This window comes from Pleurodeles waltl, chromosome 1_1, assembly GCF_031143425.1.
Source record: "Pleurodeles waltl isolate 20211129_DDA chromosome 1_1, aPleWal1.hap1.20221129, whole genome shotgun sequence".
Classification (NCBI taxonomy): Eukaryota; Metazoa; Chordata; class Amphibia; order Caudata; family Salamandridae; genus Pleurodeles; species Pleurodeles waltl.
Genome location: NC_090436.1, coordinates 762,268,731 through 762,289,216, shown reverse-complemented (window position 1 = coordinate 762,289,216; position 20,486 = coordinate 762,268,731). Strand labels below are relative to the sequence as shown.

General features: G+C 45.4%; 1 protein-coding gene across 3 annotated transcripts in view; it reads right to left on the bottom strand.

Moving 5' to 3' along the window:
- CNTNAP4 (contactin associated protein family member 4) overlaps nt 1–20,486 on the bottom strand; it is a 2,124,586-nt gene that overhangs the window by 253,627 nt on the left and 1,850,473 nt on the right. The gene's annotated exons all lie outside the window — the stretch shown is intronic.

Sequence of the window (20,486 nt, the reverse complement as noted above, 5' to 3'; positions counted from 1 at the left end):
TCTGCCTTTGACACAGAAGTTTTCTGCCCTTACCTTTCCAAGAACCTGTGAAAGTGTCAAACCATTTTAATATAAGCATATACAAGACACCTGATACAGCATCAGTCTAAAATAATTGTTAGCTCAATTTCAAGGTCAAACCAGAACAATCACCAAATCAATGTATTTTGAATTGTTGTATTTGTACCTTATTTTTTTCAAAGAATTAAACTTAGATTAGCATCTTGATGCTCATTGGTTATATCAGACATCCTTAAGGTGATGTTGGAAATTCAATCTTAGATAAGATATTGCACAAAAGGGCTGAAAGTTGACTACTTGTCAGGAGAAGTACTTCACTCTAAATTACTGTGAGCAAGATACTGCCAGAGAAGATGCGGCCTGCCAGAGATGCTGCCATATCACACTTTCTGCTGAAAGCTGATTTCGAGCCCAAGTCCAGGAGGAGCTGGTGCTGATACAATACATGTTTCCTTTCCTCAAGGAACACAGCCTCTCTGACTCCTGATAATTACAGTGTTTTGCAGTAAACAGGTATGCAGTGTGCTCATTATCCTTAAGAAAATCTAGATGCAAGTTATACTACTCCATGCTCTCCTAGTGTAGAGCATAGAAGTAGGTTTAAGGGTGCCTAGTCTATTAGATGACATTTTAGCCACTGCAGAAATGTTAAATTTATTCTCATTGTTTATATAATGTCTTTGTGCTATTCTAATCATATTCTAAGTGGTTATTTGAAATAAACACACGTTAGTTAAAAAGTGTTATTTTTTAGCAATTTGTGTGTGTTATTGAAAAAGCTCTGTTTCCGATCACAGTGGTGTCCCTGGATCCCTGTTGAGGGACTGTCAGTAGCTCAAAAGCATTGACGCCATTTCAACTATGTTTTGGGTATGGTTCTGCTGCTATTTTACATTAAGACATTGGAACATCGAGCTAAGTTCACTCATGTCCCTGTGAGTATGAAAACAAAGTTTGTAGAGCTGAGCCAGAGACACAGGGGTATATTTATACTTTTTGTGCCACATTTGCATCATTTTTTGACACAGAGTTGGTGCAAACGTACAAAATATAATTGTATTTTGTAAGTTTGCGCCACTTTTGCATCAAACAAAATGACACAAATGCGGGACAAAAAAGTATAACTATGGGCCTCAGTTTACCCAACAATACTTTTATGAAAATGCAGGGTCAGGAGCTAACACCACACTGCAGTGGGAAGCTAATGAACCTATAATGTGAGGTAAGTTGATTAAGGATAATTGGGGATGACAAACAGAAGAAAAATATATGCAACTCCCCTGAGAAAAAGTATTGAAAGAGGCCTGTTCACAATATCTTAATGGACAAAGAAGATTAAACAAAATAGGTAACATAGCTGGGAATCTGTTGGCCTGGCTTTAAAGGGGCGATGCTTAACTGAAACATGTATGAAAGGTCAGTAAAGATTCAGGCATACCAGTGGCAGGCCACTTTTTATCATTCTATGAACCTAAAGTGCACTGCAAATAAAGAAAAAAATGAAGGGAATTTGCCGTGGGCAGTCACGTCCCATGAGTAGCCCTGGAGGACAAAATCACAATGAAATTTATTGGGACAGCCACATCATAGCTGGAGGAGTGTGAAACCTGTGTAATTTACATTTGTGTAATTATCTGAAATGTCAGCAAAAGGATGTTAAACTAAGCATAGTTATGCAAATCAATCTTTTAGAGCTTTAATTTAGTGGGAACGTCATCCTTGTGCCAGTTTTTGTTCCAAAAATGCATTTAGTGATGAAAAAAGTGCAAAGAAAAATAAAAGGACAGTGGAAAACAGCCATTCCAGTTTTGTTGTTCCTGTGCACTAAGGGCCAGATGTAGCAAACTTTTGCGAGTCGCAAATGGCCCGAATCGCAATTTGCGACCCGCAAATAGGAAGTCGCAATTTGCGAGTCGCAAACTATATGAAATAGCCACTCGCAAATTGCGACTAGTCGGAAAAAGCCCATTTTGCACCTCCAATTTACCACTAACTCAGAGCAGGTGGTAACCATAACCAAAGTATAAAAGGAGACCCAGAAGGCACCTGGGTCACTCAAGATGGCGGAGATATATGTGATAGCAAGGAGGAGGAGAGCCCAGGCCGCACAGCAGATGAGGAGGAGGAGCCAGAGACAGGAGAAGATATACAGAACCAGACAGACACTTTTCCAACAAACTGAGGAGGAGATATATGATAAATACAGACTCAGCAGTGCAGCAATATTAGAATTAATAGATCTACTCAATCCGCAGCTTCAACGCCAGACTGTGCGCGGCAGCGCCATCCCCACACATGTGCAAGTGCTATGCTTACTGAACCTCTTGGCCTCGGGTAGCTATCAGGGGGTCATTGCAGTGGCAGGTGGGGTATCTCAAAGTGCACTCTCATGGTTCTTCAGAGCATTCCTAAATGCCATACTCACACACATGTCCAAATACATATACCTACCCAGGAATGAGGCAGAAATCAACAGCACCAAGTTGGAATTCTACAGGATTGCCAACTTCCCCCATGTAATAGGGTGTGTAGACAGGACACATATACAAATATGCCCTCCTGCAAATCTAGAATATCTGTTCCGCAACCGGAAGTGCACCCACTCACTGAACATCCAGGTGGTATGTGACGCCCATTATGTTATAACTGACATGGTTGCCAAATTTCCAGGGAGTACACATGACTCCTACATTTTCAGGCACAGTGGGATACACCAACGCCTAGAACGTGGGGAGTTTGGAGACGGATACCTCTTAGGTATAGCTGAATACACCTTGCAGACATACACACATGTCAATGTGGAACCCATCTATGCCCAGCTAACATTGTTCATTTTGTGCCAAACAGGTGACAGTGCATATGCACTACGACCATGGATACTTACCCCGTACTTAACACCCACCAATGAGACAGAGAGGCAATAAGACAGTGCACATAGGAGGACCCGAAATGTTATAGAGAGGACCTTTGGACTGTTGAAGGCAAGATTCAGATGCCTCCACAGAAGTGGAGGTGCCCTCCAGTATTCCCCAATAACAGCATTCAAGATCGTTGGTGCATGCGCCATACTGCACAACATTGCCACCAGACGTGGTCTACATCTCACCCCTGCAGACCCAGATTCGGAGGATGACGAGCAAGAGCTACCACATCGCCATCATGGGGATAGAAGCATTGCAAATCAAGGCAGACAGAGACGGGACCACATTGCAAACCAATACTTTGGAAGGTACGTGGTAACTGTCACCACACACACGAATGTCACACACAAAGAGCCCAGGTGTGAAGTGGAACAAACAAGAACTTTGATGATTTGAACCAAGAAACTATTTACAAAAACTATTGATCAGGAGCTGTAAAAGTCCACCTGCTATGAGGACACATTAACCTCATGTGCCTCCATTGTATGTCAGTGCGTAGCTCAAACCCTACACCTGGGACGCCCAGCATGGCTGGTTCCAGGAGCGTCTGCAGTTCCCTGCCGTTCACTTCTACTACGCAACACCCTGCTGTCTGTGGCAGATGCACTACTTATAGTAGAGCCCTCCTCACTGTCTTGCGGCGTGTCTGCCGCGCCCCTAGCCACCTGTCGTGCCTCCATCATGTCCACTGCGTGGCTTATGCGTCCCAGCCCACGAGTCACATCGCTGGCAAAGTGGCCCATGTCCACCTGTAGGCTGACTGTGCGGCGTGACAGCCCTGTGGTATTTACAGCCAGGCGGACAATGGAGGCAGCAATGCGGTCTAGCCGGTGGATTAGCTGCCGGTCACGGCGCCTTGCACCCTCTCTCTCCATGACAAGTTCAGCCACTAGTTGTCTGATTGAGAGCGCAAGGTCACCTACATTGCTGTTCAGGTGTTGTAGCTCTGTGTGGACCTGTTGCAGCCCTGTTGTTTGATTCCTTTCCATTCGCCGCATGGCCCCTGAAATCAGTTTCATTTGCCTTGTCTGCAGGCGCTGACCATGGATGAGTGCAGCCTCGGCGGCGGAAATGGAGGCGTCCCCTACTTCTCCCTGTGACACTGTAAGGACATTGCCATGTCGCCTGCGACGCGGTGGTGGATCTGTGTCCTGTACGCTGGCACTGTGGCTGGGACCAGGTGCTGCCTCTATCTCCAGTATGGCCACTGGTGCATCTGGAGGGGACTGTGGTTGGGTGGTGCAGGTCCCTGTGGTGGCTGCTCCTGGGTCCTGTGCTGCCTGGTGGATGACCTCTGGCCCCTGGGCGTTGTGGCTGGAGGTGGTGTCTTGTGGGAGACCTGTGGGACATAGGGAACACACTGTCAGTATCTACCATCTGTTGTATGCTTCCTAATAAACTGTTGCCTATCAGCTGCCTACTTGACTACATTGCCCATAATGCACCATTCAGGTGGTTGCTACTCTGAAATGGAGCTATTTTGGTTGTGCATGCTGCTGTGTACTAGGTGGGTGGGGGCATGGCAGATATGGGTGTACATGCATGTTTCATGGTACTCACTGGTTGATGGTCCTGGCGCTGACGTGTCCAGCTCTCCTATTCCAGACACTGCCTCTGGTTCCAGGGTCTCTTCCACTCTTTCCTCCAAGGGTGTGGGTGGTGGTATGGTAGATGGTCCTCCTCCAGTGCCCCTCATCTCCCGGAGGCGCTCTGCCACCCTCTCCTTGGTCCGGAAGCGCAGGTCATACCACCTTTTATTAAGTTCCTCAATGCTCCTGTGGCTCACACCCATTGAATTAACTTTGTCTTGGATTTCAGTCCAAATCCTCCTTTTCTCCAGCTCTGGCACACTGAGGGCTGCTCTCCCAAAGAGTTGATCATGGTGCTGGCAGCATTCATCCGTCAGCACCTCCAGTTCTTTTTCAGAAAACTTGATATTTCTCTTTCTGGCTGATTCCTCCATTTTTGCTACTGTTCCTCCTGTTGGCTGTTCAGCAGTTGGAAATGGGTGTGGTCCTCCCTCCTCCCAGGTGTATTAGTAAACTTCCTGGCTGTGATGTCATCATCCAGAGCCAGGAAGTGTTTTCCAGAGTGTTTTGCTGCACCTGCATGCAATTTGCGGCACAGTCGCAATTTGCAACACCCACTCGCAATTTGCGTGTTCGTTTTTACCAAGGTCGCAAAAAGCGACCTCGCAAACAGCGGACTCGCAATCTGCGGTGCGACTTCATTTACGAGTCGCAAAATGAAGTTGCTTTTTCTTGTTGGATACCATTTTGCGAGTCGGAAATTGCGAGTCGCAACGACTCACAATTTCCGACTCGCAATTTTTTAGCTTCCTACATCTGGCCCTAAGTGTACATTTTTACTGTGAATGGTACTTTCCCGATAAGTGGAGAATGGCACATAATTACTCAAAGTGGTGTAGTGATGCAATTTCAGGAAGTGCATGTAACAAGCTTATAGCTAAATTCCCAAAATTACACAAATTACACAGCATAATTTAAATTTCACCTGGGGCTAGGCACATCTCCAGACAGTGAAGACTTGTGCTCCTCACAGTTTCCTGACAGAGTACCATGCGAAGTTACCAAGGGCAACCACTTTACCAGTACCAAATATGCTGCTAATATCAGAATATAAGATGATGGTATGTACCAATGGATTTAAGAAGTGCATCTGTATCTTTCATTTTTAAACTAGGTAAGATGAAGGAGCCATGCTCCCCTTAGTGTCCACATGTATAAATGAATAGTGAAACCAAATTACTATCCAACACTCACCCACATAGACCAGTCTGGGTTTCTGCCACAGAGGGGGAATGGACTCTGCAGAAAAAACATTCAACTCAGTCAAATGGATCTTCTTGTTACTCAGTCTATGAAAATTAGGATTTAGTCCTAATTACGTTTCATATATAAACCTTCATTATTTAAAATAATAATTAATTGCATCCAGTCAAGGACTTTCACCATGGGACAGGGGTGCCATCCTATCCCTATTCCTAGCTGAATAGATATGAAAAGATGCACCAGTTACAGGATGGAAACTGCAGCAAATGATATGAATGCGTATCACAATATTAAGACTATACATTGTTATGTGTGCTGTTTCCAGTTGTTCCTTAACAATCCTGAATATTTTTAATAAAAAATGGGTGATGCTCTGTATTCCAAATATATTTGGAAAGGTTTTTTGCATCATTACTTTAGGAGACTGACCCTGCTGCCAATCCTCCTGGTGTCAATTACACATAAACATGGACATTTCAAATACAGAGGGATCTGGATATCGAATAGCTCTGGTATGTTTTACATATAAAATGGGCACACTCCACCAATTGACTTATGACGGGGCATCTCACACTGGAATAGGCTTTCACTTGCCTTGCTAGGCCACACAGTTGTATTCAAAATGGTGGAACTGCCATATTTCCTTTACAAATTTCAACACCTTACACAATACACATCGCATTCTTTAAAAGACTAAGGGCCAGATGTACAAAGCATTTTTCTGTTTGAAAATGGCCCGATTCACAGAATCGGACAATTTGTGAATAGAAAAATGCTTTTTGGTATGTTCAAAGCCCAAACTGTGATTTGGTAACTTTTTTTATACTTGGAAGGGACGTGTTAAGAGCGTTCGTTCCTCATACTGAATCAGAATGGCACCTATGAATGTTTTGGGACCGAAATGTGGTTGCAAAACATTCACACTTTACCACTAAACACAAAGTTGGTAGTAACCCAATTGCAAATGAGAAGGGATCCCCAAGGGACCTCTTCCCCTTTGAGAATGGGTGGGAAAATATTTTTTAAGAGTAGGCAGTGATCCCAGAGACTACTGCCTACTCTTAAAAATGAAACTTCAAAGTTTCATTGTTTCTCTTTTTAAACGCATCCCAATTTCCTTTATGGAAAATGGACTGCATTTTAAAAAAAAGGCAGCTTTATTTAAAAGCAATCTTAGACATGGTGGTCAGCTGACCATGCAGGCCACCATCCCTGTGATGGTTGTGATTCCTAAAGGGCTGCAAATTGTGACCTACCTCATTAATAGTCATGAGGTAGGTCTATTTGTGGCCGACTGGGAATCACATTAGAAATGGTTATTTGCTGGAAATCACAATTAGGAAATAGCTAGTTCTAATCTTAGTGCACATAGATTAACCTGTTTTGCAGAATAAGGCCCTTTCCTAATGCCAAAAGGCATTTTTGTATGTATCAAGCCCAAATTGCAATTTGGTAACCTGTTACCGAATCACAATGTGGGATTGTCAATCGGTATTTAGAAGGGGCATGTTTACAGAGTCCTGTCCTAAAACCGATTTGCATTGGTATGTATGAATGTTTTGCACCTGAAAAGTTGTTGCAAAACATTGGCATTTTACCACCAACTCGACCTTGGTGGTATCCCATCCATAAATGGGAAAGGTCCCCTTTGGACCCTTTCCCCTTTGAGAATGGTTGAAAAATAAACTGTTAAGGGCAGGCAGTAGTCCCATGGACCACTGTTTACTCTTCAGAAATGAAAGGAAATCTTTTCCTTTTTCTTTTGAAATGCATCCGTTTCATTATAAAGAAAAGGCTGCAGTTTTTAAGAGAAAAAGATTCCTTTATTTCAAAGCAGACACAGACACGGCAGGCCACTAACCCTGTAATGTTTGCAATTCCCAATAGGTCACAAACTGAGAACCACCTCATTAATATTCAAGAGTTAGGCCTAATTGCAACTCACTAGGAGTGGCAAAAAGTGCAAAACATACTTTAGTGCAATAGTGTTTGTGATTACCAAATAGCAAATCGTAAAAGTTAGCTATTTAGTAATCACAACTACTAATGTTAGGACATCTAGCCCTAGATTACTTAATAAGGCTATTACTATGGATGAACGAGACCCTCTAACAACCCCACTGAAAATTACCTCAGAGAGAAGAATATTGCTTTCCATTTCTAAAATACTATGAGGCCACTCAGTCATCGACGGTTAATGAATGGGCCTTAGTTCCTCACAATCAACCTCCTCTGAGTATTGATAGCCACACTTATCAGGAAAAACTTTTACATCTGTAACAAAGGGAGTTAAAGTATGACATCATTACAGCTCAATTGAAGAAGCATCATCGAACAGCTCAAGAGAAATCATATGAAAAGAAACATTAACATCTAAAACATCACTATGGACAATGCTAACCTGCCATTCCCACCAGATTTTAGGATTGGCACAATATTGGCATTTGACATTAGGGGATGTTGGCTCGCCATAAACACTTTGATGTGCTGTGCTCTTTAATTGAGCTGAGATTCCAGAAAAAAACTCCTTGACAGGATTTGACGCAACCTTTTGCAAACCCTTCTCTCTATCTGCCCGCTTAGCAAAAAGCCACTAGTTGACACCAGGTGCTATGCCACTCTGAAGCATTGTTCATTTGAATTGAGAAGAGATACCTGAAACACTCCTTGGTAGGGTTGACTGGGGGTATGAACAAGCTCTGCTTTCTCCATGTCAGTTTTTAAAAAAACAGCTAACTGAGATGGTGCATGATTAGTGTAAGGGACAGAAACTCTTTTCATTTTATCTATGAGGAATTAGGCCATGGTAATTAAGAAGATCAGTAAATATCATGTTTTGTTTTTTAGCAAGGTGCCTGATCTAGCAACGAGTCAGCAATGAGTTCTTCGATCAGATTGACTGGGGAAAGTCAAACTGACTGGGGAAAGTGACTAAGCTCTCTACAAAATCTTCTCTGGTTGCAAATTTAGGTCACATAGGGCAAACAGCATCATCATCACATCAAAGCCCCACTTGTGTCTTCACTGCAACAGTGTGTCGATAAACATTTGAAATCAGGAGGCAGTCAAGAGATAATGTTTCAGTTTCTTGCCAGTAATCTTCATTACCCCATTACGGGTCGTCCTCATCCCAGTCTTAACATATGAGGTATGATCCTCCCGTAACACGTCAAGCACTTAAGTCCATTTTCTATTTTTATTGTTTTAATTAATTTGACTTCTCCTCCGCCTTATCCTATTTTGTTACCAAGCTGTGCCAAACAATGTGTAAGAGGGAGGGAGGGATGGAAGAGGACTGGGAAGAAGAGTGCCACTAATCAATGTAATGAAGATTACCGGTAAGTAACTGAAACATTAGCCCCTCATGTGGTCCTCCTTGTCCCAGTCCTAACATATGCACAAGTGACCAAGAGTGAAGAAAACAAAGTTGCACGAAAGAATAGAAATGCAATACATGTTTATTCAGAAAATGAAACAGAAAAAACACTTCAGTGCAACAGACAAAACAGTGGAACCAAAATGTCTATCCAAATCCTCACAGACAGAGAGATGATAGTGAGTGAGGAACATATGAGGGGGCGACCAGGTGGTCGCATGGCAAATTTCCAAGAGGGAAACCCCCCAGCTTCTGCTCAGGAAGGGGAAACCGCTGTGGTTAAATGTCCCTGGGCCTTTTCAGGCAAAGGCACCCCAAAAGCAGCATAAGCACAGGCAATAGCCTGTCATACCCACCTACTTAGAGTCTGGGTGGAAACTTTCTTTCACTTAGAGAAAGAATCATTAGCAACAAACAAGGGTTGTGACAGTGTGAACGCCTTTGTATACTCCAAATAAATCACAAGAGCCTTTCTGACATCTAGGGGAAGGGGAAGGGGAGTGGATGAATCTGAAAAAAAGCAGAACCACCACCTATGAAAAATGAAAAGAGGAAGAGAACTGAGGGACACATTTAGGATCCAATCTGAGGACAAGGTGGTTCAGAAAAAATGTAAGATAAGGAAAAACAGCCAGAAGTGTACCCAATTTGCACAAACACCTGGCAGAGGTAGAGGTTATGGCCACCAAAAAAACCACCTTAGCTGATAACCAGACCAACTCAGCCTTCTCCAAAGGGTCAAAACGAATGCCCTGCAAACCTCCCAGGGCAACTGACAAGTCCCAGGAAGGAACCATCCTCCTAAAAACAGACCGGTGTAACCTGAACCTCTTAAGCAAATACAACACCAAGGATGACAGAGTAGAGAAGTCATCAGAAAAAGAGCGAAAAGCCATAATAGCCACCCACTGAGTAGAAAGAGTGCTAGAGCTCAAGCCCTTCACAAACCCATCACATAATAAAATGGAGGATCTTAAAGGGATCAATGCAGGAGGATCCTCCGACCTAGTGCTGCACTATTGAAAGACCACCTGTGCTTCTCATAGGATTTTAGGGTAGACTCCTTACAAGAAGACTGAATCTCCAAAGCAACTTCAGAAGAACAACCCAAATAAACCACACCTACCCATTCAATAGCCAAGCTGCAGAGACAACCAAGATATCCTCTTGTGCAACAGCTGTGGAAATTGAAGAGGAGATTGGTTGCGAGGGGGGAACCAAATATCGACTCTCACCAAGAGACAGAAAGAGGGGAACTAATGACGGTGGGGCCAATAAGGTGCAATGAGGATCACCTGGGTATTTTCCAACTGGACCTTCTGAAGAACCCTTTTGGGGGAAAAGCATACAGCAACCCTTGTGACCACGGAACTGACAGAGCAACTACCGCCCAAGCAAAGGCAGTGGAAGCTCTGTGCAAAAGTGATGGCATTGAACATTGGTTGGGGAGGCAAACAGATCCAGCCAAGAAATCCCAAACTGCTGACATATGTGGTAGAACAGAGACAGAGCCAAGTGTTAATTCACTGAGGAAGTTCCTGCTTAGACTGCCTGCCCAGAAATTCACCCCCCCTTCATTGTAGACCACCCTCAGATCCAGAACATTTTTCTCTGACCACAAACAAATCAGGGATGCAACCTGATGGAGAGATCTGCACCATGTGCACCCTGTCTGGTCAGGTAAGCCCTTGCCACTGTCCATCTGGACCACAACATTCTGACCCCTCAGCTTTTCCTGACAAACATCCAAGGCCCTTATCACTGCCATGAGTTCCCACCAGTTCATGGACTGATGACTCTCCCACTGAGACTAAGGAGCCCTCATTTCCAGGTGATTCAACACAGAAACCCATCCTCACTTGCTAGCATCTGTTGGAGCTAAAAGAGGACTCCTTTCAACAGATTTTCCTAAACTAACCACTAGGAAAGAGTGAGTGAAACCTGATCTGAGAGAGGAATCATGAACTCAAAGCCCCTGGAACAAGGATCTCACTAATTGAAGATGTGATTTACAGTTGGCTTTAAATGAAAGCTCACCCAGGGGACCACGGCAGTTGAGGCTGCCAGCAGACCATGCACCCTAAACCAACATCTCACAGAACTTAGCGAACGAGTCAACAAGTTCTTCACTGCCAACTGGAGAGAAAGCACTTGTCTGGAACGAAGACAGCACCCACTTGAGTATCAAAATGAGCTCTGATGAACATCTTCTAAAGGAGTGAGGCTTGACTTTGGAAGATTTACTAGAAGGGCAAAGTTGCTCAAGGCCAGAAGCACCAATTCAACATATTGTTGTACCTTCAAAAAAGATTAAACAGTCAATAACCAACCATCCAAGTAAGGACAACACCTTTTAAATGTAAGAAAGCAACAAAGGGAGCTGATACCTTTGTGAAGACCCAGGGAGATGTATCCAGGCTGGACTTGAAACTGAATGGCCCAACACTGCAAACCGCAGGAACAACTGACTCTCCACATGCACCGGCTCATGAAAGTATGTATCTTGTAAGTCTAGTGTAGCAAGAAAATCTACTTTTATGAGGTGAGGAATGATCAACTGAAGGAACACCATCCTGAAATGTTTCACCAGCATAAACTTGTTCAAAGCCATGAGAGTGAGGATTGGCTGAAAAGAACCATTTGGCTTTCATACTAAAAACAGGGTTGACTAAACTCCCAAACTCCCCCGATTCTTCAGCACAGGGATGACTCAATGTTTCTGCAAGAGCAGATCTATTCCCAGTCTGAGACTCTTCAACTGTAAAGGGTTGCTTGGAGAAGGAGTATCTCTGAAGCTAGGATGGGGAGCGTGCTCTCTAAATTGTATCTGATATCCATGTTCTACTAGTGAAAGGACCCATGAGTCTGTCACTTCTCGCTTCCATTAAGATAGAAAATCCCTGAGCCAACCTTCTACTGCAATATAGTCATTTCTGTTGTTGGACATCAAGGCACAGGAGGATGAGTATTGGGATTTATTATAGAAGGCGGCCCCCTGACCATGATCCCTTCCTTGAAAGGGCTGGATCCCACTGGTCGAAAAAAATAAACTTCCTGAAACCAATCTATTTCTTTTCTGCCATTTGTCTAAAAGGCAGCAGGATCTTCTTCTCCTCTGCAGCCTTCTCAACCATGGCATTGAGCTAAGGACCAAACAATTTTGGGCCAAAAAAAGAAACTTACAAATCAAGCAGCGTTGGCTAGCCTCTAATTTCCAAGACTTTTACCATGAGCACCGCCTGCAGAAGTCGAGGCCCAAACACTTTCAAAATTAGCATCTGACAAAAATTGCGACAGCAGTTCCACATCAGCCAAAAGTTCGGTAGGATCCTTCTGTGCCAGGAGGTAATAAAACAAAGAATGTAAGTCCTTCAGGTTTGCCTGCATTGCAGATGTCATATAGGTATTTCTTCTCATCCCGTAGTTGAAAGCAGCATTAGCTCATTTTAAGGCAGACTCTGCCTTTTTGTCTACCAGGTTCAAAAGGACAGTATCCTCTGAGACCAAAGAGGAAGAGAAAGCTATGGATGCCAAGACAGTATTTAACCTTTCCAAATTATCCTGTGCCCACCCTCTGGTAGCTTGTCACTGAGCAATGAGGCTTAACCTAGAAGGCAATGTATAAAGTATTTGTGCAAAAAATCATACAATACCACCATATAGCACCACAAAAATACACCACACAGTGTTTAGAAAAATATATAATATTTATCTGGATAAATGCAGGTCAAAACGATTAAAATGCAATAAGTATATGTTGAGATATCACTGAAAATTGATATATTGTGTCTTAAGTCTTTTAAAAGCAAACATAGGGGGTTATTACAACTTTGGAGGAGGTGTTAATCCATCCCAAAAGTGACGTTAAAGTGACGGATATACCACCAGCCGTATTACGAGTCCATAATATCCTATGGAACTTGTAATACGGCTGGTGGTATATCCGTCACTTTACCGTCACTTTTGGGACAGATTAACACCCCCTCCAAAGTTGTAATAACCCCCAAAGTCTCTTTCAAGCACAAAGTACCTTGTTCACGTGAAAAATCTCCGTAAAGGGCCACAGAGGAGGAGAAGCGTGGAAACAAAGGGGTGTGCGTTGATTTTTCGGGCCACACAGGGCAATGAGTTGTTTAGTTTCCACACAGGGACGGCTGTGCGTCAATTTCTGCTGCTCAGTCGTGGATCCTCTTCGGGTTGCGGGGTTTTCAGATGCCTTGGGGACGGTGCGTGGATTTCCTGTGCTGGAAGGACAAAGTAACAGGAGCTGCATCGATCCGGTGGGTGTTGCATCTAAATTTCTACCGCACGGCAGGCATTGCGTTGATTCCTCTCTGGAAGTCGGGCTGCGTCATTCTGGCTCGGCTATGCATCGATCCAGTGGGCCGAGCGTCGAATTTTCGGTCGCTACTCTAGCGCTGCGTCGATCCTCTTATTGCGAAATCAGGCTGTTTTGTTCCAGTTCGGCCTGCAGTGAAATTTTCACTGCGGTGCAGGCTGCGCGTCATTTCTAGGAGGCTGTGCGTCTAATTTCACCGCACAAGGACTCCTTCTTGAAAAGAGGAAGTCTTTTTGGTCCTGAGACTTCAGGGAACAGGAGGCAAGCTCTATCCAAGCGCTTGGAGAGCACTTCTTGACCTCAGCCAGAGAGCAGCAAGGCATCAGGGCAACAGCAAGGCAGCAGTCCTTCACAGAAAGCAGTCAGGTGAGTTCTTTGGGCAGCCAGGGAGTTCTTCTTGGCAGGATGCAGGTTCTGGTTACAAGTTTCTTCTCCACAAAGTGTCTGTGAGGTACATTGTCTACCCCAGGAATTGTCTAAAGTTTGTGGTTTGGGGTCCTCTTTTTATACCCATTTTGTCCTTTGAAGTAGGCTTACTTCAAAGGAAAGTCTCACTAGTTTGTGAAATCCTGCCTTGCCAAGGCAAGGCCTCAGACACACACCAAGGGGTTGGAGTCTGCATTGTGTGAGGGCAGGCACAGCCCTTTCAGGTGCGAGTGACCACTCCTCCCCTCCCTCCTAGCAGAGATGGCTCATCAGAATATGCAGCCTACACCCCGGGCCCCTTTGTGTCACTGTCTGGTGAGAGCTGTAAACATCCCATCTGTCAAACTAACCCAGATAGGGAATCCACAAACAGGCAGAGTCACAAAAATGGTTCAAGCAAGAAAATGCCCACTTTCTAAAAAGTGGCATTTTCAAACACACAATCTCAAAACCAACTTTACTAAAAGATGTATTTTTAAATTGTGAGCTCAGAGGTCCCAAACTCCACATGTCTATCTGCTCCCAAAGGGAAGCTATGCTTTAATCATGTTTAAAGGCAGCCCCCAGGTTAACCTATGAGAGAGATAGGCTGTGCAACAGTGAAAACGGAATTTGCCAGTATTTCACTGTCATGACATACAAAACACAATAGTATATGTCCTACCTTAACCATACACTGCACCCTGCTCATGGGGCTTCCCACGGCCTACCTTAGGGGTGTCTTATATGCAGGAAAAGGGAAGAGTTAGGCCTGGCAAGTGGGTACACTTGCAAAGTCGAATTTACAGCTAAAACTGCACACACAGACATTGCAGTGGCAGGTCTGTGACATGATTACAGGGCTACTTATGTGGGTGGCACAACCAGTGCTGCAGACCCCCTAGTAGCATTTCATTTACAGGCCCTGGGCACCTCTAGTGCACTTTACCAGGGACTTACTAGTAAATAAAATATGCCAATCATGGATAAACCAATTAACAGTACAATTTACACGAAGAGCTATGCACTTTGGCACTGGTTAGCAGTGGTAAAGTGGTCAGAGTTCAAAAGCCAACAAAAACAGGTCAGAAAAAATAGGAGGAAGGACACAAAACATTTGGGGATGACCCTTCAAAAAGGGCCAGGTCCAACATGACCCACCACCAGCCTAAAGCCAGGGGAGAACAATCACTATCCTGATGTACTTCCCTGATTGAGGCGATAGAACAAGGACCCAGGCCCACAACAGCAGGGGCATGTTCCAGTTCTATGCCTTCTTGACTTCAGTTGGATCCCTCTGTCCATACTCTCAGGGCCCACTAAGCTAACCCTTCGGGAACCTTTCTTCCCCCTGCAGATACTCTCTGTGCAGCACCTAAACTTATTTTGCTCACAGATGTATCCCAGAGACCGGATAGCACCACCAGGGCCAAAACAGTGGTGTTGCCCACTCCACCCCCGGGGTGTGACCCCTGTCTACCCCCAGGGACAACTCTGACTACCAGGACAGCAAGCCACAGTGGCCACTGACAGCTGTCAGGGATGAGATCCAGGCCCCAGGCCTCTAAAGGCTCTCTAACCACTGTGACTGTGGAGAATGGGGGGGCAGTAGCCCCAGGTGCTGGCCACCCTTTGACCACTCTCTCTTTCACCAGGTTAGGGATGACAGCCTGACCCTGGTCCTCCCCTCTGGGGCTCTGTACCCTCCCTCTTGAAGTGGTACCCCAGAGTCCAAAATTGTCAAGGTGCTTGTAGAAGCAGTCCTGCACAATCCTACCACCAGTGCAGGGGTGTTAACCGGCAACTGGCCTTCCAACCTGGGGTCTGTACCTTGAGGTTGGACTAGGGCGAGGGGTGAGGCTTCCCTCCCCCTGCCCTCCTTTCTGGGGTCCTGCACCACCCAACTAGGAGTGGCTCCCCCAGAAGACAATATGGTAGGGGCACTATTAGCAGTAGCCCCTTCCTCCACGTCAGAGGGGACACCCTGAACCTGGCCTTCCAGTCCAGGGTCTGTACCCTCAGACTGGACCACTGCCTGGCAAACCAGGACTTTCCCCGGAGCACACCTACCCCTCACCAGGTCAGAGTTTACCCTCTGAACATGGTCCATCAACCCAGAGTCACCACCCTGAGGTTGAACCATTGCAGGGGACACCAGGACTTCTTGGACGGCACACTGACCCCCCCACCAGCTCAGAGTTTAACCCCTGAACCTGGCCAACCAACCCAAAGTCACCACCCTGAGGTTGAACTATTGCCTGGTACACCAGAACTTCTTGGGAGGCACACTGACCCCCCACCAGGTCAGAGTTTAAGCCTTGAACCTGGTCATCCAACCCAGAGTCACCACCCTGAAGTTGAACAATGGCCCGGCACGCCAGGAATTCCTGGGGGGCACACTTACCCCTCACAAGGGACACACTGTCCCCAAGGGCCACACAAGAGTCTGGTTGGCACAGGTCTCCTGACCTCTGCCCATCTGGCAGAGTCCGGATCCCCCCCAAAACAGAAATGGTCTCACCTAGGTTATTCCTGGGGGGGCTCTACTATGAGAGCTGACCCCTGACCCTCCAGGTCCTCCACTGGGGTCCGCAGCCCCCTCTCAACCCTCTGTCTGGACTTCTGCACCCCCTCACTAGGAGTGGTACTGCCAGACACCAGAACTGGTGGGATGCTGGCTACAGCTACCACCCAAGTTCTTCTGACACTGTGGGGTCTCCCTCAACAGGTGGCCCTACGGTACAGGCTAGGCTCCCTTCCTGGCGTTCCCTCATGGAACCCTCCAGGACCTGGGACCTACCCGGGACACTGTAATCCTTTCCCACCTCACCTGGATGGGAAGCACCTAGACCACTCCCTTCAGGAGCACCCCAAATGCCTCTTCAGACTCTCTGGTACTCACGCAGTAGTCTGCCTCCATTGTAAGCTCCCTGGGGTCAGAGAACTCACACTCCACCTGGTGTTGGCATTACTCTGGAAAATAAGGACTAGACATATGCTCTCCAGCAATTAAACCACTCAGCCCCTCGCATGTATTTACCAATGTACTCTTCACCCAACCAACCAGTGACTCAGCCTTGAAAAAGCACTCCACATCACCCTCCTGAGACTGGTGAGACAGTATCTGACTGTCCCTGACACTCAACCCACACTCTTCTGGGATGTCTCCACACTCCATAAGCAGAACTTCCACCTGGGGGGAACCCTTCTCCCTGTCACTCTCCTCTAGAGCCAGTAAAGTGTCCCTCCCCCCAGTAGGAATATGACTCCCTGTGCCAGTTCCCCAATCCTCCTTAGGGGCCCTGTGCATAACAGGAACTACCTCATACTCCTGAACCTCCTGGTGTGTGTCAACTCCCTTCTTCAAGTAGGGCACCACATCTCTGGGCATATGCACTTCTTCAGCGGTACTGGATACACGGTTTTTGCTGCAACCATCTGAACCAGACTCAGCCCATGTGGCCTCCAGTTTCAGCTCTTCACAGCTCAGCTCCTGAGCTGCAATCCTTTCTTTTTCCCGGGCTAAGGCTCTCTCTGCCTCAGCCCTCTCAATCTCATAATCTAGCTCTTCCAGCCTCCACTCCTGAGCTATGAGCCATTCATCTCTCACTGGTTCTCTTTCCTCATCCGGGTAGTCCTCCCCCTCATAACCCTTCTCAGGGCCATTACTCCTTTGGTTCTTTGCTGCCTGTTCCTTTGCCCCCTGTGCTTCCCAAAGGCTACAAAGATATGCAGCAGTTCCACCTTAGTGGATCTCCTTGACATAGCCATCCCCCTTTCTCTGCATAGCACCCTCATCTCATCCTTGGTGGGGGATTCAACAGGGACAAGGTTTGACTCATCGTAGCCTTGTGTGAAGCTGGGATCCATTCCCAATCTGGTAAGGTATCACAGGCAAAACCCAAAACCCAAACCAAAGTCCAAAAAAATATCAACAATATATCTAGGAGGACATCAGAGAACCAAAAGCAAAAAGATGAAAAATCAAGTTGACCTTCAACGGTGGGTAGGTAGTGAAATACTTAGCTACTGTATGTCACTGCACAAATACAAGTCCTATCCTCACCGCTGATTGCTAATGTTAGAAATGGGGTATTTGGTTGGCAGACAGGTTACCCCCTGTCCAAGCAAGTACCATCCCTCTAGTCAGGGTAAGGCAGTGTGTAAAGTATTTGTGCAATAAATCATACAATACCACCATATAGCACAACAAAAATACACCACACAGTGTTTAGAAAAAAAAATAATATTTTTCAGGATGAATCGAGTTCAAAACGATTCAAATGCAATAAGTATATGATGAGATATCACTGAAAAGTGATATGAAGTGTCTTAAGACATTTAAAAGCAAACAAAGTCTCTTTCAAGCACAAAGTACTGGTTCACATGAAAAATCTCTGTAAAGGGCCGCAGAGGAGGAGAAGCGTGGAAACAAAGGGGTGTGCGTCGATTTCTTGGGCTGCACACGGCAATGCGTTGTTTAGTTTCCACGCAGGGACGGCTGTGTGTTGATTTCCGGCGCTCAGTCGTGGATCCTCTTTGGGTTGCAGGGTTTTCAGACGGTGCGTGGATTTCCAGCGCTGGCAGGACGAAGTCGCAGGAGCTGCGTCGATCCAGTGGGCATTGTGCTGAATTTTCTACTGCACGGCAGGCGCTGCGTCGATTCCTTTCTGGAAGTTGGGCTTTGTCATTCGGGCTCAGCTATGCATCAATCCAGTGGGCTGTGCATTAAATTTCCGGTCGCTACTCTGGTGCTGCGTCGATCTTCTTGTTGCGAAGTCGGACTGCGTTGTTCCCATTCGGCATGTAGTGAATTCGGCATCTACCTTGGGCCTACCTTAGGGATCGCTTATATGTAGGAAAAGGAAAGGGTTTGGCCTGGCAAGTGGGTACACTTGCCAAGTCGAATTTACAGTTATAAACTGCACACACAGACACTGCAGTGGCAGGTCTGAGACATGATTACAGGGCTACTTATGTGGGTGGCACAACCAGTGCTTCAGGCCCACAAGTAGTATTTGATTTACAGGCCCTGGGCACCTTTAGTGTACTTTACCAGGGACTTACTAGTAAATCAAATATGCCAATCATGGATAAACCAATTAACAGTACAATTTACACAGAGAGCATATGCACTTTAGCACTGGTTAGCAGTGGTAAAGTGCTCAGAGTTCCAAAGCCAACATAAACAGGTCAGGTAAAATAGGAGGAAGGAGGCAAAAAGTTTTGGAATGACCCTACAAAAAGGGACAGGTCCAACACTCTGCAAAAAATTCATCTTCAATAAATATTGTGAACCGAGCTGTTCTCTGACATGAGGCAAGACCTCATTAAGCTACTCAGACTGCATATATCTGCCCTTACAGTCTTCTGGTTAATCTGCATCATGGTCCTACCTCTGACGTTTTGCAGGGAATTCCTTCTGACTCATGGCTGTACCCGCAGCCTCTTTTATCAATGCTTGCAAATTCCAACAGAAAATATGCAAAAGTTCCTCAAACTCCTCCTGTTCAGGAAGCTGATAATGCTTCCTTTTTTCCAGCTGCTTAGCCATGGCAAAAACTCTACAAAGAAGCACAGTGCATCACTCCTGCAGCATCTGTGCTTCATGTTTAAGTGGATCTCATGCCGCGTGAACCCATCCACCCAATATGAAGCATTCATTCACTTGCCACAATCATCAATACCTGACATGCGCAAAGAACCACGAAGCCCACACCCTAAACTCAACAGCAGCTCTCTGTCCCAGCTCAGCACATGAGCAGAGAGCGTGTCCAAAGATGGCATGAACAATCCAGCTGCATGCTCTAGATATGCGAACCCCATGCACACATGACATGAACCGCATTGCACTGTTTGTAAAGACAGCATTATGCAAAAATACTTTTGCAGAATGCCAGAAAGGAGAAGCTAACGTGATGACCTGCAGGAAACAAAAACAGAATGAGGTAGGGGAGGAGTCAAATTTATAAAAAATAAATAAAGAAAAGTGCTACATCTGTTGCAGGAGGATCATGCCTCCTATTTTAGGACTGGGATGAGGAGGAACCATGAGGGGGTAATTAAAGATACTGTTACTAAAGAGACATGTGTCTTTGTACTGAGTGACTGGTAATTATTTTTCTACACTTATTGTAGATTATGATGTTGCCTCTCCTGCTTATGAAGCAAAGTTTCATCGACTGCCTTCCTCTACTCAACTTCTTACAAGCAATGTAATTCATTTTTGACAGGACAATGAACCGTAGGAACACAATAGGTTGGGTAAATAAAACAAACACCCTTAATGACTGTAAGAATATTAATAGTGCAAATGCTGAGGTTTTAGATCGGTTATCCCTTAATTAGGTAAGTGTAATGGATAATTCAGCTGTCTACATTTTGGACATACATCACTCATTCAGTGGACGCTCCAAGGCATGTTGGAAACCTTGGTTTCAATTCAGTTTAGTTTTTAAAAACATTTTTGTGCGTTTTCAAAGACATTTTTTGTACTGAGAATGAACCTCAACTTGCATATTTAAATTAGGTGTGCTTTTTATTTCTGAATGGCTAGGATCTAACAAATGTTTTGTTCTGTTTGGGGTTTATAGTAGATGTCATAACTAGAGCAAAGCTAGTCATGGGCTTTT